General features: G+C 44.5%; 1 protein-coding gene across 1 annotated transcript in view; it reads left to right on the top strand.

The window, feature by feature from the left end:
- HTR2C (5-hydroxytryptamine receptor 2C) overlaps positions 1–24,284 on the top strand; it is a 111,862-nt gene that overhangs the window by 46,833 nt on the left and 40,745 nt on the right. The window contains exon 3 of the mRNA XM_036739776.1: positions 9,590–9,632. The gene's annotated coding sequence lies outside the window, so the exon portion shown is untranslated. The remainder of the gene's footprint in view (positions 1–9,589; positions 9,633–24,284) is intronic.

Here is a 24,284-nt window from a genome sequence, read left to right on the forward strand (position 1 = left end):
CATCTAGTATTAAAATGGAAGTGCTCAGTCTTTGGAAGCTGCCTTCCTAGCATGCATGCCCTCTTCACTTTGTGTGATTTCTGTAAACAGAAACCGTTTTCTCTGGATGTACTTCATCTTCCTATTTGTCCTTCACCATCAGTGCCTTGCAATTCTTTCTAGCTAATAGATGTCATTTGTTTTCTATGTTTGTTCCATGCACAAATATTTGATATTGTCAGGGATCTGATCATTTCTGACATCCCATTTATGTACCCAGTTTCTATTTGCCTTTCACCCTGAATATCTAATGAGCTCTGCTCTCTTTCACGCAGATGGCATTAACCATCTCCCATTCAGAAATCAACAAACCAAACAGGCCAGATTGTCCCTTTTCTAACTATGCCTGCCATAGGGGCCCATGGATGTCTTTATGGAAAAGCCGACACTAGTATCATCTGCCATATTGTAGTTTTTACTTTGGCTGAGTGTGTGGACAACAAATGTGGCCGAATTCCATAATATAATAAATGATTCTAGTGAGGGAACACTTTCCTTCATGTGGGGGCCACAAAGAAAAAGACTTTGCAAAGGATTTGAGTGGTAGCCAGGCTCCTTGAGGTCTGAGTGAGCCTGGGACAGGCTTAAAGACGCATAATAACCATGGAATTATTGCCATGCCACCTAGCCTGTCCTGGGGGTTGTTAATTCATTCAGCAAATTAACTCAACACAATGCCCTTGTACTAGTCATTGGGGGTGATGAAAAGATGAGATGAGCAATGGTCCCTGTGCACATAGGGTCTGCAGTGTCATAGACAAACTCCCCATTCTCCTTGCCCCCCCTGCCAATAACTCAAATACAAAATGGGATGTGATCATTGCTGAGAGAATTGACAAATAAAGGACCTTCTCAGGGCAAAAGAGGAAGACTAAGACTGAGAAAAAGAGATCGGGGAAGGAAACTGCATTAAAGTTTGATTTCAAAGGATTGTTAGAAATGTGCTAGATGAAAAGGGGAAGTTAGGGTGTCAGGGAGCAAAGTCATGGGGACAAGAGAGCACTGGGTGTGTTGAGGGAAACAATATATTGAGTCAAGTGCCATGGGTTAAAGCCAGAGGGGCGGGCTAGTGTCCAGCTCTGAATATGAGGATGGGCTCCAACTCAAAGTAAGGGACAAGTTTGACTCTGTCTGAAGGGTCCTGTTCAGTTCTAGATGCTGCATTTTAGAAAAGACATTGGCATGTTGGAGCAGCCAGGATGGGAATGGAAGTGGAGGCCAACTGCTCATTCAGAGCGATGTTGTAGATGACATTTATGATTTGGGGTGGGATTAGACAAGCTGTGCTCTGAAGCCTCTTCTCATTGTAAATTCAGTGATTCCATGAAATCCTAACTCAATTCTAAATCGTTAAGCATTCACAATTCCTCAGGTAGCATGTTTCTTTAGTCTTTATCAAGTTGCCTGCATTGGGGAGGATACCTTATGGCTACATGGCTACATACAGAATTCTCTTACCCCAAAACACACACACACACACACACATACACACATTGACTTTTTACCCAACAGAGCTTACCCATGATTCTTCCCAGTAAACCCAGTATAGGATTTTAAAATCCAATTATCTCCTGGCAAACTCAGATGTTATCCAATTTTACAGTGCACAGGAAAGAAATTGAATGAAATTTTTCATTGAACCAAATGCTGTGACATACCATAAAATAGATTTTTTGGGATGTGTCCTACAGGGTAAACTGTTCTAGCAGTTTCTTCGGTTCGCACATTTTTCCAGAGTCCCCTAAAGAGGTTTCTGGAATTCCCAAAGGAGAGAATATGAGAGTGGGGGCTGTGAATTATGGAATACACTACAGAATGATCAGGTGGGCTATGAAGGAGCAGAGCCATTGTTTCTATATAAACTTAAACTCGCAAAAAGTTTGTCCTTTCCACTGTTTAAGCTTTCTCCCCCCTCCAATTCTGCCTAGTTATTTTTCTGAAAAAAACACTTTATTCATATATAGGAATTATCACACATTTTCAATTAGTGGAGGCTTTTCCTTTGTTGGAATGTCCTAAAAACGGACTGAACCAGTAATCCCCAACCTGGGCATAAGCTCACTGTGTGGGGGGCACAAAAAACCAGGAGGGGAAAAAAAGTTGATCCGAAAGCCCTGCCCAAGTAGCCCCCTACCTCTCCAGCTGGGTAGAGGCCATCTAGTCCAAATGATAACTATCACATGCCTGACAAGTCATAGGGATACCCAGGAAGAGGAGAGGCCAGCGGAAATTCTGTTATAACTGTCCAGACACTGAATGAGGGGAGCTATGAAAGTGAGGCTTGGGAGTGTGAGTGGTGACATCAGAACAGCCTGAGAGATGTCAGATTCGAAATGGTAAAGGCTCAGCTGTGAGAGGATTGGGAAGGTGACAGAGAGGAAGGGTCAAAGAGAACTTTCAGGTTTGGGGCCTGGGGGACAAGAAGAATGGTGGTGCACCATCTGGGGAAGGATTGAGATTTGAGATTTGGAACAGTAAAGGAATGGTTAGTTTTGCTTTGAAATTTTCAAATTGGAGAAGTGAAAATGGAATATGAGAGAGAGAGAGAGAGAGAGAGAGAGAGAGAGAGAGAGAGAGAGAGAGAGAGAGAGAGAGAGAGAGAGAGAGAGAAAGAGAAAGAGGTCACCAAAGAAAAGAGACTGGGATAGAACCTTTGTTCAGGGTGGTCCCCCTGCCCCCAACTACATGCCTAGAATGACCTTAGAGATGATTTTCTGGTCTATTTCTAGCAAGAAATGACATAATTCTTCTTAGGGAAAACTTATTATTTCTCCCAAATTAAGTATTACCTGAAAAAATATATTTTAAGTATGGAGATTGGGGTTTCAGGGTGGGGATCCAAAGTAAATCAGTTAACTGTGAAGTTTAGAAAATAAAATACAGCAAATTTCAGCTGTGATACCTTCCTCTTCTGTGCTTTAATAATCGAGGAGGAATATAAAAAGACTCCCCACTCTTTGATGAATATAATTTTTCTGAGACCAAAGGAAGTCTACGGAGCCACTTCATGGTGATTATTCTTCTGATTTATCAGCATTTATGGATCTGATAAATTTTTCAGAAAAATGTTCACCTTTATTACCCTGAAAAGAATCCAATTTTGAATAAAAAGTGAGATATCATTCTTTGGGCAGGTCTCTATTTACACCTGGAATATGTAATGAATTCTTCTTATCTGATCCAAATCCTAATACCCTCTGTCATCCTTTCTGTAATCATTGAGAGCTGTCATATCCCTTGAAACCCAGAAACATCATTCTCTCTACAAGGCTTCTCTCACAATAGGGTTAGAAAGAGAAAACCGCTGAGGCAAAAAGTCATTCTGAGAGCCAATCCCAAGACACTTATGGGAAGGGCAGAGCATAGGTATGCCAGCCTAGCCCTTGGGCAGCACTGCTTTGAGCTGGAAGCATCTAGATTTTGCCATCATTTCCTCATTTTTCTTTCCTTTCAGTCCTATTCAAATACAGTGCAGCCCCAGGACACTGACCTGCATGGGCTGGGAATTCCTGGGAGAGCTGATTTGTAGGACACCCTTGAGGAGGGGCAGGAAGTTTGGGGAAAGTCCAGTTTCAATTTGGCGCCACTTGGCTGAGCAGAAAGCAGCAAGGCAAGCAGGCTGGGAGGGTGGCAGCAAGAGACTGGGGGGTGGGAATGCACCTGGCAGAAAGCTAGCTGGAATGACTCCCCTTGACTTGGTCTGGTCATCAGAAATTAGAAAAGGGGCTCTGTTGAGATCACACATACCTGCTCATTCTTTTAATTTCCCTGCCCAGGGCACTCTCAGAAACTGATTTTCAGCTTTATGTGCTTACTTTTGATTTATTTAATTTAATCAGCTGCTTGTCTAATAAGGTTGGGAGCCCTTTACTGGAGCCAACCTTTGTTAAAACCCTGCCATTCATTTATTCCCTCAGGTGAATGATTAGTGCCTTCAGCTAAGAGAAACTGTGAATCCTCTGCACAGCCCCAAGGACTCAGCTTGCTCCTCCAGATACCTCCAGAGAGGTATTGAGGTGGGAAAGGCTAAGAGCCCTAATGAGTAGGCCAGAAGCCATGGCTTGGAAGAATTGATGGCCAAAACCAAATCCGTGTTGTGACACTGGACCAGCAGAGGCAGAGATTCACCCTTTCATTACAGACTGTCTGTCCTCATGTCTGATCAGTAGAGTAGGGTCAGGTAGTGACTGGGTGAGTGGGTCGCTTATTGAACCCACTGTGAAGGCTTCTCACTTCTCAGCAAAATTCAATGAATGTTCATTAAGCCCCTCCCATTGTGATAGGCCCGTGTACTTGTTACTGGGGGAGAGAAGTAACTCAGTCCTTGCCCTCTGGGAGTTGTCTAGTATTCCCACTGATGCTTCAGCAGCGCCCTTTGGCCAGCATCCCTCCATCCCTGAAGTTCTAGCTCAGACCCCAATCCCCCTCTTTCCATCCTCCCACCACAAGAAATCACTCAGATCATTTTCGGTGTGCCTGACCATCTTTAGTAGATTGTAAACTCGTGAGGGCAGGCCTCGTGTGTTTCCTCTGACTTTGTATCTCACACGGTGCCATCCTTGTGTCTGCTGAATGAGTAAAGAACAACATGCAGCCACCTGCCCGTTCTTTTAGCATGACCTGCAGGGGAGATACTCGGCAAATATTTGTAACTGAAAATCAGTTCTTGAAGAAATGATATCGCATTGGTCATCGCTGAGGAGAGAGGAACTTCAGTCACTGTAGCAATAAATTAACTGCATGGTTGTGTGACTCCTCCATTCAGGAAAGCTTTCCTAGATGCTCCATTTACCAAGAAGTTATTTTGGAGGTTGTGAAGGGGGCTCATCTAAGCAGTTTTTCCTCTGCTAGGTGGGATAATGGAGTTGGAAGGAAAAATGGAAAGGTCATTTAGGATAAGTTTCTGCCTCTAGAGAGCTTGGCCCATCTCTGAAAGATCTCTCTCCCCTTAAATCACACACACACACACACACACACACACACACACACACACCCCACAACAGCTCCTTTGTTGGCTAACAGATTGCAGTCTCTTTTTGATCAATTCCCACTTGATTCCCCAAACACCCTGCAGAATTAGCCATGAAAGTTCCTTTTCTCCCATATTCTCTTTGTATTGGCCAACGCAAGTCCTCTGGGAAATGGGGTATTTTCTCTAAGCAGCTGCTCCAAAGTTGGGTTTCTTTTGGTTCTCAGTGTGAGGCAGGGTTTTGGGGAGGGGAAAAACAAAGCGAAAGGGTCCTCTACCCATCAGGGAGATGGAAAATTACCTTTTCTTGGGGTCTTGGTTAAGATTTTAAAGAATCTCTTCCAAAGTCCACTAAGCTCTCTCTTAGCCTCTTGTGAGTAAGAGCATCACAGAGCCCAAGATGGAAAAAGGATAAAAGCATCTTGTCCACTTACTGGGAGCCTGGGCTTCTGGAGAGCTTGGACTTGTAGCTTCCCTGCTCCCTGATTTATATGCATGCAAGACAGGTCCACATTTGGCTTCTGCATTCTACATCAATCTTCCTTCTGCTCATCTCCAGGCCTCATGCTTATCAGACAAAAGCTTCCAATCATCCCATTTAAAGGCTTTGATCAGATTTGCACTTGGGTTTTTCTTAACGATGTCTCTGCCATTTCCCCAATTCTATGCATCACTGGCTAGGAACTTCAGACTTAGGCATTGGGAGAGTGAATGGGCCCCTCTACCACTGTTTCTTCCATTGTTAAGACTCTGGGAGGCACTGTATGTAACAGCATGCCTCTTTCCACTGGTGTCATCTGCCTCAGAGAAGTAGGCCAAGGCAATATGACTGTGGGATGACCAGTCTTTTGCCTTCCCTGGGGTTCAGTTCCTCCTCTGCCACTTTATAAAAGGAGATATCTCCTTCCAATTCAATCATTCTGTGATCCTATGCTCAAGGACTTTCTGTAGTCTTTGGATCCACAAATGGGGGCTCTTACCCCACAGCACATTGCCCCACCCAGATTCCTGAACTGCCTTGGGTTTGCCAAGGGCACCACCAGGCCCATCAATTTGCCTTGGTCGATACTGGCTCTTTCAGAGACACCCTGAAATTGAGATGCCGTCACTGGCCTTGAATAATAACTTCCCACTCCATATGCCAGAAAGTATCTTTACAAGGCCTAGATCCCTGATAAGGTTCTCTATCATTCCGCTCAAGGGTTATTCTAACTGGTATCAAAGTGTACTTTCAAGGTCTAAAGTGAATTTCCCCCTCCCATTTCATTACTGGATTCATGTTTTTTTAAGAAGCAGGACTTTTAAAAAGCCAAGTTCCTATGCCAAGCAGAACGAAATCAGCCCATGTTTGCTCTGCTAGAAATCAATTAGCCTGTGTACAAAGTGGTTCTTTAATGTTCTCAGACATAAGGCCAATTTTTGGTTTCCTCTGGGCTGACCTTTATTTAACTGATCAGAACACAGAGAAACTCTTTCTTTCAAGGAAACTGTGATGTCTAGAAAAAGTAGGACCACTTGGCCTGAAGGTAACCCTGGAAAATGGCCTAAGAAACTGCCACTAGGCCTGTATTCTTTTGGTGACTTTCCAATCCCTCCTTTCATTCTATGTATGCAAATACATCTTAATTTTATGGCCATTAAAATATTTTTATGATATTTCAAAGCTCAATAGACTCCATGAGAGCCATTAGGATGGATTTGGAATGACTTGACTTTGCTTCTCTGGAAATTGCAAAGAGAACTTTTGAGTTTCTAAATGACTATGCATTCAGAAAAGTGGTAAAGATGGCCTTGCAATTTCTAAAGCATGAAGTTGTGAAAGTGATGAGGGCAACCAGAGCACTCTCATTGGCAGGTGTTAGCCATGAAACAGGAGGGTCGCATCCCTCTCCCTCCCCCTCCCCCTAACTTGGGCACCTCAAGAGAAGCTCCTTTAGGTGGTTGGGTGTCACTGTGGGACCATGGGGACTCAGCCTCTCTTAGCCTCAGTTTCCCCATTAGTAAAATGGAGGATTGAACGGGATCATCGTCATAAAGGGCCTTACACACCTGAAAGCACTAGATAAATGTTAGCCATTGTTACGATCATTATTGTTGTCAGTATGTCCGCCCAACTAGTTTCTAAGTTCCTTGTGAGTAGGGACCGTGGCCTATTCTGGGGCTGGGCATTGAGTGGGTAACTGAAAACTGTTGGTTGATTGATTGCTCTCAACACTGGGTCTGAACCTGAGGGATGTAGCTGCATTGTTTGGTGACTGGTGGCAAAAACTCCAGGAGGGAGGAACTAAACTAAACCAAATTCTGGAGAACATGCACTTTTGATTGCAGAATGATGCTACAGAATGTCTCAAAAATCTTAATGCAATTTTAAGCTTTAATGGACTTTTGAGGCAGCCGCTAGTAAGCTTAAGGTGAAGAACCAGGTTTTTTGGCCAAAGGTTTCCTGCTAAAGCAGGATGTTGTATGGAGTCACTTGTTTCAAAAGCTAGATTAACCCAACTGTACCTAGGAAGTCTTTGTTTCTTGAACCAGGTAAATGACTAGAGACAACATGCTCAAGTTTCATGTCAAATTTTCATGAAAAGTAGAAAGCTTCTTCATTTCTGGATGGGGTTTTCAACGTTTGGGGGCCTGCCTATTTTCCAAGTAATATTGAGACCAGAGAGCACTGTCTGTGTGTATATGACATTTGGTTTTGCTATAATTCTACTCTTACTTCAATGTAAATATACTTTCTGTTTTGTGGGGTCTTTGGATAAAAGGGTTTCTAAAATCAGCACCATCCTTAATTAGTAGCCAAAAGAAGTTCAGTTATGTGAGGGTGGTGTGTTCAGTCCACACCAGAAGCCTGCCTAGAGAGATTTCAATTATACAATGCCTGGATTAGAGATTCATAGAATAGTTCTTATGTATTAAACCTGACTGTAAACTCAGCAGGCTTTATCCCAGCAGGGCTGCATGCCCCCACCAGTCTTCCCAGGTGCCCAGCATGAGACTCCATCAAGGACATGGGCTACCTTAGCAACAAAGAAAAGCCATTTTCCTAATCCTCGAATCACAGCCAAAATCACTAGTTGGCATTTTTTTTGCAAAAATGTAATTATGCAATTAACTCTTCTTGTTAGAGTTGACATGACAGGTAGCTGATGGGAGGTCCAGACTGGGTCAGAGTGGCCATTTAGCAGGACTTCTTGGAATATAGGCAAAGGTTATCTTGCTCACTGCTCTTTTGATGGTCAATATTCCCTTGTCCTAGCTGGGTGGCCCACCATGTCACAACTTCCAGCCCTCTCATAGTAAATCCAGACTGGCCCAGTCCGGTTCTCAGCTAGAAGATGAGCTGAGAAGCTGATCACTGCTAGTGTGTTCATTATCCCAATTCAGATCACACTGGACCATGTGCCAGGCAATCAGCCATGTCTACGATGAGTGATTCTGGTGGTGGGGATTTCAGGCACGGTGCCAAGCTCACGCCAAGCCAGCCTTTCAGTCCCCTGCAAAGAACCCCACTTAAGCTTCGGCCTCTTTTGACTTTGGGTAATGCCAACTCCCTTCTTTCATTATCCTTAAATTGAAGGCTAAAGAAGGGAAGTGGCGTTGCCCAAGCATGAGTTAGCGTCATCTGACTCAGCCTCCGCTTTTGCCACCACTCCGGAATACCTACGGTCTGTGCTCTCACCTTTTACCTTTTAGATTTACTGTCAGAAAAATGTCTGCTTTATTTCTGAAACTCACTAATAATTCTCATCAGAATTTTGTTATGTAGCAGAAGTGATCAGGGTGCTACTGATTGACTGGAGTGGGGCATCTTCCATGGAACTGGATATGCACTATAGCCCCTTAGGAGATATCCCAGTCCAGCAAATTAGCACTGCGACATTTCCAAAATCTAGTGAACATACAGCTTGGTGTATGGTGATAAATGCGTATCTCTCTTTAGTAATTTCTCTTAAAATGTCTACCTTCAGTAAGTTTTCAAACGTTTGTTGATGGGGGTGGGGGGAAGAGCAGGAATCCAAATCTGTGACTGTATCAGCATAAGGAGCTTCCAGTATGGAAACTCCCTCCACTGGTGCAGATGAGAACTCTCTAGAATTTTAAAGCATTAGAACCTCTTAGTGCCTGGGGACACCAAGAGGTTCTGAGTCTTACCCATCATCACACAGCTGGGCTGTGAAAGAGGCAAGGCTGGAACTCATGTCATCCCAACTCCAAGGCCAGTCCTCTATCCACTACATCATGCTGCCTCTCAAATTTGCCAAACAGGTATAAAAAAGATAAAGATTCACTAATACCCAATATCATTTAATTCTGTATTAAGTTAGAAATTCCTAGCCCATTGTGCACAACCAGGAGGACATGTAAGCTAATGGATAGAGTGCTGAATTTGTAAGTGGAGCCCCAGCTTAGCAACACCTGGGATGACCTAAATTCCTTGTACACGAGCTCCCGTTCCTGTAAAGTTGAAATTGGCGTGGGGGGGCAAGAATATATTCTGAAATGTGGGATGCAAAAGCAAAAGACATCAATAAAAATTCATTTACATAAAAAAATTGGAGTAATACCTTGCCTTTTTCACAGGTTGATCGTGCGTGCGCCCGAACCTTTTCTGAAGAACTCGAAGGTATGTCATTTGACTTTATTGATATTGTCATCAACCACCTCCATGTCCATTTGTAAACATATCCCCCTCCCCATTTCAGAAGTGCGAAATAATGAGACTAAAATCTAGTAATACGATGCAGCCAATAGGAGGGGAAAGGTTGAAAACTAAATTTTTTTCCAGTATTCTAAAAAACTAAGAGACCTTTTAATGTAGACAGTTTGCTCAAAAATGTCTGCCAAATGCACTCACTTCATTTTGGGATCAGTATGTCCACGCTGGTGAGGATTTCTTCTTACCTTAAGATGAATTCAACAGCTAAATCAAGCAGAAGGTTACAGAATTTGGGCACAAGGACTGAGGGATTTGGTTGAGGTTTTTGTTCATGGAGTCATGGCGATCACTAAATGGATGACTCAAAAAACATGTTTTTAAAGGAAGACTCAAATGTCATAGAAGCCACATGACAACAAAAAGGTTTAGGGGCAAGAACTTAGATAAAGACATTTAGATAGACATGAATGAGGAAGAAAACGCCACTCCTATCAGTGACAACACATAGAGGAATCATGGCAAGGTAGGGACCGTTTTGTATACTTGAGGCTTGTTTAGTTGGTCACTCACGATTAGACGTAAGCTACTTTCCCAATGTACACATCAGGAACTTGTTCTCCTGTTGTGTAGAGGAGAAAAGGTATGACTTATGTTATGCAAATGGGTTGGGCTTTATGTCTGTTGAGCAACCTGAAGGCATGGCCGGAAATGAGGTCCCATGGGTGAGGGGACAGCACAGGCGAGGGAACACTGGCCCTGAAGTCACAGAACTGGCCTCAGATCTCACCTCTGATGCTTCTCACCTTTGCGGCCTAGGGTAAGGCACTTCACCTCCATGTGTATCCATTTCCTCCCCTGTACCATGAAAGAATTGGACTAGATGGTCCCCGAGGTTCCTTCCACTTCTCAATCTAGGAAATCACCAAATCTCAGTGTCCCCAGCCAAATCTCCAAGGCGACAAGTTACGGAGGAGTACTTCACATCAGTGGAAGGAGTTTCCACACTGGCATTTTCTATATTGATGAATCAAAAAGCTAGAGAAAGTCAAATAACTATTTTCTTGGCTGAGTGCCATATTGAGGTGGAGTCAGGTTCCCTCTATCTTGCCTTTCACACGCATATATTGTCATACTATTCAATTACCTTACCATGATGACATAAGATCGGGGTGAGGTAGAGATTGGACTTGCAATGTCATTGCTTTAGGGAACTCCCAGGTGAGGAAATTCCTCCTACCAATGCAGGTTGTTCCCTTCTCTTCGACTTCAAATCTTTAGTCATCTAGAGCACTGATGAGTGGGCTGACTGGCTTTAGGTCACCCAGCCAATATGTATAAGGACAGGCCTCAACCCTTGTCTTCCTGGTTTCATCCACTGCATCATGCTGCTTATATAATAACAGAGAAAAAATATCTCCTTGGGGGAGAACTGCAAAGAAATTAGTCTTAAGATGAACAAGTCCTTTAAAAAGAGTAAGAGGTTTTGTTATAATAGCCCCTTGCAGACTAAGTGCCCTTGAGATATTTCACGATGATTAGTTTATATAGTTTGGACTCTGGACACATACATAGGCAGGCCCCTGAAGCATTAAAAAGAATGATAACTTGGTCTCAAGATGAGCATAATTATGAGCTCCAGAACCAGTTTTATTAAAAAAGAGAATTCTTTCCAGGCCAAGAGGATGTACCTTTGACTATTGTCAAGGGATTGTAGGGCCAGGCCTATATGGGACTGACATCCTAAGATGTCATGGCAGCTGAAATCCACCACCTTGAAGTTCATGTCTTCTTCCTTCTTAGCTGAATAAACTCTAAGTGGCCTGTCAGTAGCTATAACTAATACTAAGTGAGGGGCATCATTTTGGGAACTATTTGCACTAGTAATTCGTTAAATTCATTTGTCCTTCAGCATGTTCCTTTACAGAAACCAACTCATGCCAACTTTTCCTCTTGATCCGTCACCATCAACCCTAATGGCACTTTTGGAGTTAGGGTCTACAAAGCTGAAGAAAGAGCATTGCAGCTTCTTTCCTGCATCCTGATTCTTATTCCCCCAAATGAGTTTTAACAGAAAAAAAGAGCCAGGACACAGACTCATTTCTAAAGAAGAGAAATTGGTGCTTAAGTTTGCACTATCGAGCCCCAGGTAAAAATGGTGGGGATGGTGTTGGCTTTTTTCAGAGGTTTTGGATCTCCAGTTCCCAGGATCATTTTTGTCATTCACGCCAGCCCAACACTCTATATGCCATGGATGTAGGCCCTTTCACTGGCAGAACTCATTCCTCAGCTTGCTTCAGGTTTCCCTACATTGCAATTTTCCCAACTCCCATGTTTAATTGATGGGAAAATGGGAAAAATTTGGAAATTTTTAATGTCGTTAAAACATTCCTGGTTGCTTTAAAGCTTCTAGGGTAGTTTGCTGTAGTGATAGGATTGTAACCTTGAGAAAAGCTTAGGGCAAAATGAAAACAAATTCAATGACTGAGCAACTCCACTTGCTCCCTGTCCGGCCTCCAGCAACCTTTCCTTTCAGGGGCTGCTGCTGCTGCCACCTCCCCAACTGGGGAGAAAAAGGTGGAGGCAGTTCAGGTACCCACCTCCCAGGTGGAGAGAGGATGCCCAGATCTGCTGCTTCTATTGTCACCTCACCTCCAAGCAAACTCCTTCCAAATTCAGCCTTAAAACCCAAACCAGGCAGATTCTCTCTTTTCTGCTCTCTTCTCACCAGGCATTTGGAGGTTGGGAAAGAAAAAAAGTGACTAAATGCCCTCATTCTTCACATGGTGTTGAACTTGCCTTTTGTGATACATTCCAGGATAGCTAATCTTGCTCCCAGCAGGCTTCTTTTGGCCAGATGCATGTCTCTAGTGTATGCTGCCAACCAAGAAGAGGGGCAGAAAGCAATGACAAGGAAGGTTTGAGCCTTAATTTTGGTTTCTGAATATACCTGACCTCAAACTTGAGTGAGAAATCAGGAGTTCTAGTATGCTATGAGGAAGGAAAGCATTAGTCATTTAAAGTTAGGCTTTGTGATTTTGAAATCTTTAGGATCATAGGTTTCAAATCTGGAAGGGCCCTTTGATCATCGAATACAGTTCCCTCACTTTATAGATGAGAAAACTAAAGCTTCAAGAATTTAAGTCATCCATCTATGGTCATCCAGCTAGCATCAGGCAGGGTTTGAACTTAGGTCTTCCTAACTCCAGCTCCAGCATGCTATCAATTATGTCTATAATGACATAATATTATTCTTATAACTTTAGAATGAATTTTTTAGAAATGTGTAGTAATTACATGTTAAGTTTTATTTTAAAAACAATTTCAGGCTTGTCTTTGGAATGCAAATTTCCACCAAGGAGGCACTGTGGAAGCCAGGCCTATCTTCATCACAGGCCAGGGCAGCTTCTTTCAAAATCTCCAGGTATCAGGTTCTCCATTAGAAGGACTTTCTGTCGAGTATTACTGATCAAGGAATGCTAATTCCATAACTCAGGAGTCAATTCATTTTCTCTAATCACAGGTACTGTCTCTTGTCTGATATCAAAAGAAAAAGATGGCTCTTTGGTCTTGCGTGCTTTAGGGAACCTCACCACACAGTTCAAGGGTGTCATCTTAAGTTGGATGTGTCAGGGAATGAAATACTCACTTTTCACTTCAGAACTTGAGGCGTATTTTGGTTAATAATGTGTAATGGTCTCTATCCCTTAGAGCTGAAATTTATTGCACAAGGCCTGTAACTGGGTCTAGAAAACTGTAGTTTAGTTTTAATGAAAGGCCTCAATTCCAGAATCTAATTTGCCTAGAAAGCTGAAAGCTATTGGTATTGAGGTGGGAAAGGCTGAGAGCCCAAGTCATTAGCCTGGAACCCATAGCTTGGAAGCATTGATGGCAAAAACCAAGTCTGCATTGTGGGACAGGATCAGCAGAAGCAGCATTCAAAGTTCTGCAACTGAGTTAGGTTAGTCCTTTGGAGCCTAGGACTGCTGTGGAGGAGATTTCTGCTCAGGTGGAGCTGCGGCTGGATGGCCATGGAGTCTGACATTTCATTGCTTTGGAATAAGGAGTTTTTGCTTCTGGCTTTGGTAGGAAAAGGAATAAAAGGTAACCTCAAGCTGAAGGCAAAATATTGTAAAGAAAGTGACTCAGAGGGTTTGGCAATTGGGAAAAAAAGCCAGAGATTGAATTCAGAGGGAGAAAGTTTGGGAGGATGTGAAGAGGAGTGAAAGGAGACAAAGCAAAGAAGGACAATGAGTTGACTGAAAGAGGTGAGCCAGAAGGAAAAGAACACAAACTGAAAGAGGAAGAGGAGGGGAACACTCAAGCTGGAGGAGGAAGATGAGGAGAGGGAGGCTCAAGCTGGAGGAGGAGAAGGAGGAGGGGAAGACTCAAGCTGGAGGAGAAGGAGGAGAGGAAGACTGAAGCTGGATAAGGAGAAGGAGGAGAGGAAAACACAAGCTGGAGGAGAAGGAGGAGGGGAAGGCTCAAGCTGGATGAGGAGAAGGAGGAGAGGAAGACACAAGCTGGATGAGGAGAAGGAGGAGAGGAAGACACAAGCTGGAGGAGGAGAAGGAGGAGAGGAAAACACAAGCTGGAGGAGGAGAAGGAGGAGAGGAAAACACAAGCTGGAGGAGGAGAAGGAGGAGAGGAAAACACAAGCTGGAGGAGAAGGAGGAGGGGAAGGCTCAAGCTGGACGAGGAGAAGGAGGAGAGGAAGACACAAGCTGGAGGAGGAGAAGAAGGAGAGGAAGAATCAAGCTGGAGGAGGAAAATGAGGAGGGGAAGAAAGAGACGGATGTGTCAAGTGAGCAGCTGGTTCAAGAGAATGAAATTTGAGAGTGAGGTTGGTATTTCTGAACCATGATTTAAAATGTAGAAATGATGGGCCCCTGGCTATGAAGGGAGCATGCCTCACAGACTCAAGACAACATATTTGCCTGACAGTTCTAATCAAAATGGCTTCAAATTGAATACGGGAAGGGGGTGTGGGGGGAGGAAGTAAGAACCCTCTATAGACAGAGGTACACGAAAAGGGAGAATAACTAGCATTTATTTCTATGGGATGCTTTGACATCTGCAAATCGTTTTGCATTTGAGATGGAGGGAGGTTAGTACTAGGGGTAGGAATTGAACCCAGGCCCTTCTGAAACCAAGGGAAGTGTTCTAACCACTACACAAGACTGCCCCTGAGCTTTACCATGCAAATCTTCTCTCTCTGATTCAGCTGCTTAGTTCTAATTTCAGAAAACCTGTATTTGAGTTGTAGTATAATATCTGAATATTTTATTCTAGTGGGCTATGAGGACCCTTATTTTTCCCCCTTGGCCAAGTTTAATTCAGGGAGCAAAAAAAAAACCCATGGAGGAAAGAGAGTAGTAGCAGAGATGCCTTCTTTAATGAGGACTGTGTGGAGTTCCTGAAATGGCTGCTGTTCCCAGCTCTCTTCACTGCTTCTGCCCAGCTGCCATGTGTTTTTAAGCTCACGCCATTGGTTTCTCCAAGTCAAGTTCTGAGTCTTGTAATCATCGCCATCTGACACTTGAGATTCTCCCAGCCATTTGACAGCTGCCTATTGTGTTGTGTTTGTGTCTTCTCAGTGGGACCCTGTCCAGAATGATTCCATTACTTTCTCCCGTTTTATTATTTTTATTCATGTTCTGCTTTTTTTTCTGTTGGGGAGATTTTCTTTTCCTTCTTTTCCTTCTCTACTTTGGCCTGGATCGCTTTCTTTGAATAAGTTCGCTTCATTTGAAAGTGACAAGCGGCAGGCACCCTTGGAGAGCCATCTCTCTGCTTTGGACTGAAGGTAGGTGGAACTGGCTGCTCAATTAGCATTCAGGTGGCTTGGTCCTAATGCTGGTGATGTTTGCATATTTCTCATCCTAGGGCTCAGTTGCTAAAGCGGAATAGAGTATTTCAAAGGTCTTCCTGAAAAACCGATGCTACAGAGGCATCACAGTTAAGCATGCTCTTAAAAAAGGAGAGAAAAGGAGACAGAGTCTAGGGCATTACTGGTATGGAAATTGTCATTTGGGGCAAACAAATAGAGTAGGACACACAGGGGAGACAAAATCAGGATGAGAAGATGAAGACGTGGGCCAGTCAGTGCTATATGCACCTTGATTTATTGGATCATCAAAGTATGAGCCCACTGCCAAAGGGTCTATTTAATGTTGCCCAGACCCGATCTCCCTCTGTGTATGCTTGAACCTTGGGAGTAATAGCTGCCTGTGAGTGGCCTAGATTTAAGCTCCCTGGCCTTTCTTGGCTTGGCCTAAGGTGCCACCATACCCTAGCCTGGGCATCCAGCTAAAGGAAATAGTCAAATGTCTTTTCTGCTGTAGAGAAAGCCTGGATCATGGACCAGCAAAGTGCTGGCTTTGTCCCACTGGGCTGACAAAGGGATTAAGCTGGAGAGCCCTGTCAATGGGAAGTCCCATGGTGCTCTGCCCCTCAAATCCAAGCTCTAGCAGGATCTGCTGAGCTGGCAAGGCTTTGGGGAGAGGCCTGAAGTTCTCTTCAGGGAACAGATTGCGTTGTCCCTCATCTGAGGGCTAGCTTAGCCTAGCTGAGGTCAAGTAAGCTCATCACAATGTTGGCCACAAAACGACTCACAAAAAACCTGCCAAACAGGAGCATTATGGTCTTAGTGGGTTGAGTAGGGAGGCCCCAGGAAGCCATGATCATAGAGTTTGAAGGAAAGGCAGTGTGACACCTGAGAAAGAATACATGATGGGCAAGAGTCAGAGAAGCCAGATCCTATTCCTAGATCTGCTGCTCCCAAGCTGTATGACCTTGGACAAGTCACTTCCCCTGTCTAGATCTGTTTCTTCCTCTGAAAAAATGAGGAGGTTGGATTAGATGAACTCTAAGGGCCATCCCTTCCCACTCCAAACCCCATCATCTTTATCTCTACACCATGGAGGGCACCTCTGTCAGCTTACCTCTTCATTCCTCTTTTTCTGCCCCATTTTTAAGTACTGTCTGTTGATGAAAAGGGTTTAATCAACAGGAGAATGCAGGCAGGAACAAAGAAATAAGTGTGATCTCCAAGTGAACATAAACTCTTCTAATTATCTAAAAAGCACTAAAGCTTGCTCTGAGTTAGGCTCATTTTCATTCCAGAGGAATCACAACATCCACCTTCTAAGCAGCAACTACTGCTTAGCTACTTCATTTACCTGCATGTTTTTAAATCATTCTGAAGTGCCCCATCAACTCGGGGCCCTTGTTTATCAGGAGTGGTGACAGTAATGCCTTTCCTGGCAGCAGGGAACCTCGAGAGTTCTTTTTGCCCAGCTTGTCCCAGCAAGCTGGCCCTAGAGGATGGAGGTCATTGTGAACCCACTGGAAAGAACAGGGGAGGAGGGACCAGTGGGACAAATTCATCACAATATCTATCCATGAAAAGGCTTAGGAAATACAACCTATACTGTCTTCCCAAAGGACAAGATCATAGATTTAGAAGTCATCTGAATCTCCCCCTCCTTTTACAGATAACTAGAGAGAGAAGAGAACTCGAGCCCAGAGGGATACAGGGGCTTGTCCAAAGTCATTCAGCTAATAATAGCAATTTGGTTTTTAAATGTCTGGAACGTGCTAGGTAGGGCCCAGACATAGGGCTTCAGGTCCCAAATCCAATTCTTTGTCCATTATCCTAGAGCTGTCTCTAAATGCTAACATCACAGGAATGGTGCCTAGCTGGGCCCTACTTTGTTTGGTTTATCAAGACATCTGTTAAGATGAAAGTTATGAAGTATGAGGATCTTCAGGCTTCCATGAGCAATGCTGCTTCAACCAAGAATTGATTCCCAAATTTGGGTTCCTGTTGAAACCAATGTCTTGGAAGTTTGATCATGACAGAGTGGTTTGTGATTTTTGTCGATTCCCCAAGCTTTGTTGCTCCTTAAACGTCAGATTGAGTCTATAATGTTTTGGAGGCACACAGAGGTTTCCCTAAAGCCAAATCGATTCTAAAGCAAGAGAAAGAAAAAGCACAGTTAACATCTGAATTGTTCCCTCTATTCCTTCTCGTCTTACATAACTTTTATTTTGTAATATACAATGTTGCTAGGCAACTATGGTAGTGACATCAATAAGAGCCTTTGCTGCTTTACAGAAAACGTGCATTATATCGGTTTCCTACCCGTTCTAGACAGATGGATAAATGCTTTCCTTGGCTACCAGAACTTTCTGTGACCTACGGATAATTGCAATTGTTGGTCTGTTGGTTATTCCTTTATTTATAACATTGTCAGTGTGCTCTAAGTTGGGCCAAGTGGAGGAAAGCACGGAGAATTTATGAGTCTCAAGAAGAACAGGTCTCAGAAAGTTAGGGTACACTCATCTGCAAAGAAAATTATTCATGATTTGACAACTTTTTAGGGGAGACTTAGGGAGAATTACATGACCCCAAATTGGCCCTTTTCAGTCCCTCCCTCTAAACCAGACAACCTAGTCCAAGGCATGCCTGCTAAGTAAGGTTTCTATGACTGTGACCATTTATCCAGCACTATTCAGTTATGGGGAAGGGTCGAATGGGGAAAGGTGGGGTGGTGGGCCATTGGAGGTCAGGCTAGACTAGCAGGGCTGCTCTTGCTTCAAAGAATAGCAAAATAAGAGTGAAGGAAGGTTCTTGGGGACTGATACAAGAAAGTTAGTGAGGCCCAGGGTTCGAGGATGCTTTATTATCAAACTGAGCCAAGCAGATGTGGTGAGAGTGCAATGGACCCTGGGAAACCATCGTCTTGGATTAGCAAGATAAGCGGGAACAAAGGCAGTTAGCTTCCTACTTGAGCCACAGTGAGATGGGGGTAATTACGTGCTAGTTTCAACCTTGAAAATCAATTTTAAAACAAATATTCTCCTATATCTACTTTGCAGAGAATAGATTGGCCTTTGCTGAGCATGTATGTTATCATTTAGCTCTGGCATCCTGGCTGGAGTAGGAGAGTTCCCTCATCAGAGCACAGGGGAGAGGGGCAGAAAGCACAATTTCCCAGAGATGGCCAGTCTCATACCCAAGCCCTACATTAGCCTTTCTGTCAGTTAATTAGGCTAATGATGATCAGGCAGATTGGAAACACCCACACCACATTAAGCACCATAGCAATACATTGGTCTGTCTAGATGGAGGTTCATGAGGGAGCCAGAACTTTTCTCCCCAGCTCCAAACCTACATGCCTAGAAAATGGGCATGTCCCATCTGTTAGGAAATTCACTCCGAAATGGCATCCGCCTCTCAAGCCCATGGGAATTTATTTTGTCCTCAGCTCAATAACTCATTTTAAAAGTCACATTATACTAACTCTCGGCATTCTTCTATCTGCCTGCAAAAGGCCTTTGGCCAAAAGCAGTGCAGTTCTGACCCACATTGAGAGCCGGTGAAGCATGTGAAGAGAAGGAAGATTTGATTTTCTTTTTTCCCCTGAACTTGCTTGGCAACAATAGCTTCTGTGGTATATTCCATCCTTTCAACAGGTGGAGGTTCACTGCATGCTTCATGCACAGAAGTGCCTTCTTATATTTATTATAGGGTCAAAATCTTTGTTTTCTTCTGCCAGAAAAAGGATATAAACACACACACACACACACATATGTATATCTACACACCCACCTACACACATATACACACAGGACTCGTGATTTCATCAACATGAGAAACTTTCTCAGTATGGACGCCCCTTTGTCTAATGCAGACTGCTAACTCTAAGACAATGGGAGGGGCAGGAATTTGCTTGAGCCCCCAGCCAGTACATAGTGAAGGCTCTACTTGAAGAGGCTGCTCTTGGCTCCAGCCTCTCTCTAAAGCATCCTGGCAAAGTGGAGAGGGAAACAGGAATACATCCTGGCAGGGTGGCCCTGGGCAGGGCCCCTCACCTCTTGGGTATCCCTAGGGAACTTGCTAAGACTGTCCATTACAGATGAATTGTCTATTTGCATTGGTGGAGGCAATTTCCACACCAGCAAAAGCATAGGTTCAGCAGGAGCTGCCATCTGCGTTCACTCTTAGGATGACTTTAGGAGTGGTAACAGGCTGTGGTGGGAAGGTTAATGAGTTTGGATCCAGAGAACCTGATTTTGAATCCTGGCACTTTCAGTTAATGACTGTGTGACTTTGGGCAAATTCCATCCCCTCTCCAGGTGTCTATTTTCCCTTCTGTAAAATGACTCAAGGACCTCCAAGTTCCCTGACAGCTCTAAGACTCTGATGTTGCAGGAATGGAAGACCTTGCCCATGTTCTCCTCCATCCCTGTAGGAAAGCCCAATCCCAGTACTAGGAATGCTTCTAAACACTTCTGGGTGATGCTGACCCTGGTTGGGTGGTCTGAAGGTACCCAAAACAACATGGCCACTTAGCCAATTTCTGGGACCCATTTAATGCATCTGACAGTGGGATTCGCAAAGAAGGGCCGAAGCTGTTGCAGCTGGCAAAGCATCCTGGGTCGTTTGCTCTCTGGTCCCTTGGGGGACACAAGTGTATGGGGACTGGACTTCAGTGTCATTCCCCCCACAGTGTTCTATGAACTGCCCAGATCGTGTTTGCAAAAGCGAAACATTTGAGCTCCAACTTTATGAATCATGTTCCTGGCAAGAGCAGTTGTTTCTGAGGCTCAGCCAAATGACATCAGGCTGCTGGAGGTGAGGAGGACTGTCTTCACGGCTGTCCTGCGGTGAAGCCTCACACATGAATGCCTAAAATGTATCTCCCTTTGCAAAGGCACCAGAAGGAAGTGATGCTTTAGGCTGGAGCCCTTGGTGCGGGAAGCACCCTTACGAGTCATCAGGTACAGTGCCCTGATTTTATAGAGGAGAAAGCCCCAAATGGGTAAGGGACCTGGCCAGGGTTACGGTGAGAGAGGGCCAAGGTCTCTGACTCCAGGTCCCAACACGAGCAGGACTTAGCAAATAACCATTATCGCCCCCTTGAAATCATACAGCACTATAAACATAACCTCATTGGAACCCTTTTGAGGTGGGTACAGTTATTTACAGATGAGGAAGCTGATGCTCAGAGAGGTTAATTGGGCAGGCCTATAGAAGGGAGGTGATCTGCCCAGAGTATTCCAGCCAGGAAATAGCAAAGGCAGGATTTGAACCTGCTTCTTGCTGACTCTTGAAGTCCAGCATTCTCTCCACTGCCTTCACTTACTTCCTGCTGATTTAGAGCAGCTGGAGCATTTGAGCCCTAAACACAAGGAGTTTTCCTCGGTTCTGTTTGGCTCACAGGACAGCAGGGGGCTGCCTTCTGTGCTTGGATGTTAATGAGGTTGGTACAAGTGCAGCTGGCCTCTCTCTGTGCTTGATGAATCTGTCTGAGATGCCACACGGCTTTCAGCCGGCGTTCTTGACCCTTGAAATGACCGTATTATGGCTGTTGTCACCACTGAGAGTGATGGTATTTTAAAGATACTGACGTGCTCTATTGTGTCTTCCCAAATGCTCATTCCTCAGAGGTGTCACTTCATTAGGTAGAACAAGATAAAGTGCTTGGAGGCTGTTAACATTGCTTCTTTACAAATGGGGATAGTGGTGGACAGAAGACATTTGAGAGACAGAGAGGGAGAGAGAAGACAATCAGAGGGAAGGGAAGGGATAGGAAAACAGGGAGAGAGGAAGAGAAGAGAGACAGATGGAGAAAAGAGAGAGGGAGAGAGGGGAAGACAGAGAAAGGAGGGGAGGGAGGGAGAGAGGGGAAGACAGAGAAAGGAGGGGAGGGAGGGAGAGAGGGGAAGACAGAGAAAGGAAGGGGAGAGACAGACAGAGAAAAGAGAGAGGGAGGGAGAGAGGGGAAGACAGAGAAAGGAAGGGGAGGGAGGGAGAGAGGGGAAGACAGAGAAAGGAAGGGGAGTGAGAGAGGGGAAAACAGAGAAAGGAGGGGGAGAGAGAGACAAAGAAACAGAAGAGGTGGGGACAGACAGGGAGAGCAGAGAGGGGGAGAGAGGAGAGGATGAGAGAGACAGAGAGAAAAGGGGAGAGAGGAAGAGATAGAGACAGGATAGAAAGGAAGGAGGAGACAGGGAAAGACAGAGACAAAGAGGGGGAGAGAGACGGAGAGGGAAGGAGAGGGTTAGAGAAATAATGAGAGAGGAAGGGAGGGAGGGAGGGAGAGAAAGAGAGAGAGAGAGACAGACACTGAGAGACTGCTGAATGAAGAATGAAACTCACCCAAACATATCTCATCCCCATTTCTTTTTAAAACTCCTGGAATGAAAAGGTTGCCACTGACTCATATGCCTATGAATCAGAAGAGTACTTCAGGTCCTGTTAGATCCAAGGGAGAAATATTGAAGCCAGGGCCAGGGTGGGTGGAGGAAGTTGGTCAATTATATTTAGCTTCTTCTATGGAAAAATCCACATCATGATGGAGATCAGGGAGCAAGCTGTCATTGCCTACCAGTGGCATGATGAAACCAAAATCTCCATTGTGTTGTATAGCCTGGTGAACAGCCTTGCCAATTGCTTTTTGTAAAGAGAGCCTGGACCTGGTGCCCAGATGGTAGCAGGTGCTTAATCGATGTTTGGCAGAAAGTGACTGTGTACATACTAGCTCCCAATGGCCTTGGCCCCCAGCTATGGAAGCAGAAGCGCTAAGTGAGGGAGAAAACTTGACCCAGAGCTCAGAAAGTACAAGTTGATAAATAAAATGTACCTTTTGAGTTCCAAGCAATGAGTCAAAACTACAGTGATTGAGTCTTTGAGTTAAAAATGGGCTGGTGTGTGTGTGTGTGTGTGTTGAGGTCTATAGGCAAAAAGACCAGTTGACAAAAGAAGGGACCTCGAGAGATCATAATCATGCTTCCTATTTGTACATCTTCCTGACTTAGCCTTGGGCTAGCCTTATTTCCAGTTCATTCATTGCTTCTTTCTACCCTGGGCCTGCCCCTCCACCCCTTACCCCACTTCCACTTGGGCCATTTGCGCAGATTTTTGTTGTTGTAAAGTCATGTCCAACTCTTTGTGACTCCATTTGGGGTTTTCTTGGCAAAGATTAATCCACTGACTCACCTAGCTGCTGATGGGGCAGATATGTACCTACTAAATGTAAAACTCTGTTCTTAGCACTGAGGGTACCAAGATGAAATGAAAAGCAGTCTGTGCTGTCAAAAAGTTTGTAGTCTATTGAGTAGGGGCAAAAGGGGAAAGGATAGGTACATAGGTAAGTGCATGAGGTACATGTAATGGGGAATATCGAGTAATTTCAAACAAGGGACATGGGAGAAGATCAAGAAAGGCCTTGTGTAGGAGAGGGCACCTTAACTGACCCTCAAAGGGAGGCAGAAACTGCAAGAAATAGAGGTGAGGAGGGAGGGCATTCCAGGCAGGAGAGACAGCTTGTATAAAGGTATGGTGGCAGGGGATCAAATACCAAAGGGGAACAGCAAGAAGATTGAGCATCTGAGGCACAGTGATCAAAGATGGTGATCATGCCTGCAAGCAATGCCACTCTTGCTACCAGGTGACTGGACTGTCTTGAGCCTTGAGACGGTGCTAGAAGCCAGGCCCAGTTAGAGCTTTATAAGGCACTTGTGTCAAGTTGGAAGTAAATGAGCCTGATACTTTGGGAATGCTCCTTCCATTTTCTGTCCCTCCCCAGTCTTCACCTCTGTAGGAAGAGGGGATTGGACCAGGTGGGTTCCATGGTTCCCCCAACCTGGCTCTAAGTCCATCCACTCCTTAAGCATCCTTTAAGGAAACCTTTTAATCTTCTCAGTAGTCCAGCTAAAGGGAGGAAGGGGAGAGGTGCAAGAGAGATGTGCCAGACCATTCTCCATCAGTTTGCTTGTGCCAGGATTACTCTCAGCCATCATTCCCACCATTGGTCAATAAGACATTGACCGAAGTTGCCTCCCTCTTCCAGTAATTAGCCCGTGGCTAAAAGTACACCCAAGTTACTGCTCACCTGCCCCTGCTCTTCACACGCTTCCTGCCTTTATCGTGCATCTGGAGGCTGTGGGGAAGCAAGCAAAGTAGAGCTCCTGGGGATGCAGGCTGCAACCTGGCTGTAGAAATTGGTGCTATCGGCCCATTGTATTAAGGCTCCTGGCTGGCCACCAGGAGCATCCGGGGAGCCAGAGCAATGCCATCCTGCTGCCCCAGTTCATGTAGCTTGCAAGATGAAAACAGAATCTCTCTCTGAATAATGAATTCAAAGACAAACTAACAAGCAGGAGATTGATTCGGCTAAATTATTGAAATGATTCACTTCACACTTTCACCTTTACTCACATTTGTGCATTCCCATTATGATTTTTTAATGGATTTGAGGACCTGGCTGTTGATAAGTTAATTAGATTTGTATTAAATTAGTCTAAACCAATGAAATTTGGCCAAGAATACTCAAGGCATCTTAAGTTTGGGAAGCAAAGCTAGCTGGCATCTCCGCCCTTTCCTCTGCTCGAACACTCCCTAACATACTATTTTATGACAAGATCCCTTTCCATAGGAATGGGGAGGTGGGGGAAGGGTTGGCATTTCCTAGTACTTGGGAATTCTATCATTTCCTATTACAGAACAGGCTGTACTGTCAAAGCAGTCCAAACAATGAGAGCTATAACATCCCTTCGGAGGACAGCATTCTGCTATGGATTTTATTGAGATCTAAGTCTTCCTTTGAAGAC

This window comes from Trichosurus vulpecula, chromosome X (genome assembly GCF_011100635.1).
Source record: "Trichosurus vulpecula isolate mTriVul1 chromosome X, mTriVul1.pri, whole genome shotgun sequence".
NCBI lineage: Eukaryota > Metazoa > Chordata > Mammalia > Diprotodontia > Phalangeridae > Trichosurus > Trichosurus vulpecula.